The sequence below is a fragment of the Elephantulus edwardii genome, unplaced genomic scaffold, assembly GCF_000299155.1.
Source record: "Elephantulus edwardii isolate Elephantulus edwardi_28Jun2011 unplaced genomic scaffold, EleEdw1.0 scaffold00061, whole genome shotgun sequence".
NCBI classification, from domain to species: domain Eukaryota; kingdom Metazoa; phylum Chordata; class Mammalia; order Macroscelidea; family Macroscelididae; genus Elephantulus; species Elephantulus edwardii.
In genome coordinates this window covers 8,253,957-8,254,364 of record NW_006399811.1, presented here as the reverse complement: position 1 = coordinate 8,254,364, position 408 = coordinate 8,253,957, and the positions used below count along the sequence as shown (strand labels likewise).

General features: G+C 39.7%; 1 protein-coding gene across 4 annotated transcripts in view; it reads left to right on the top strand.

Moving 5' to 3' along the window:
- The window catches only part of ABL2 (c-abl oncogene 2, non-receptor tyrosine kinase), a 189,413-nt gene that overhangs the window by 31,716 nt on the left and 157,289 nt on the right, over positions 1-408 (top strand). The gene's annotated exons all lie outside the window — the stretch shown is intronic.

The following is a 408-nucleotide window of genomic DNA, read 5'->3' as shown; positions in this document are numbered from 1 at the left end:
TCATATACAAGTTCAAGCTGAAGCTGAGGAAAATTAAACCTAATCCACAGGAGTCAATATATGACTTTGATTTCATCCCACCTGAATTTCAGAATCATCTCAGGAACAGGTTTGAGGCCTTGAACACTAATGAGCGAAAACCAGATGAGTTGTCGTAGGATGTCAAAGGTATCATCCAGGAAGAGTGCAAACGGTCATTACAAAGACAGAAGAGGAAGAAAAGATGAAAATAGATGTCAGAAGAAACTCAAGATTGCACAGGAGCGTAGAGAAGCCAAAGCACAAAGAAGAATTCAAGATACTAAAGAGCTGAACAGAAGATTCCAAAAGGCAGCTCAGAATGACAAAGCAAAATATTACAATGAAACATGCGAGGAGCTCGAGTCAGAAAATCAAAAGGGCCGAACT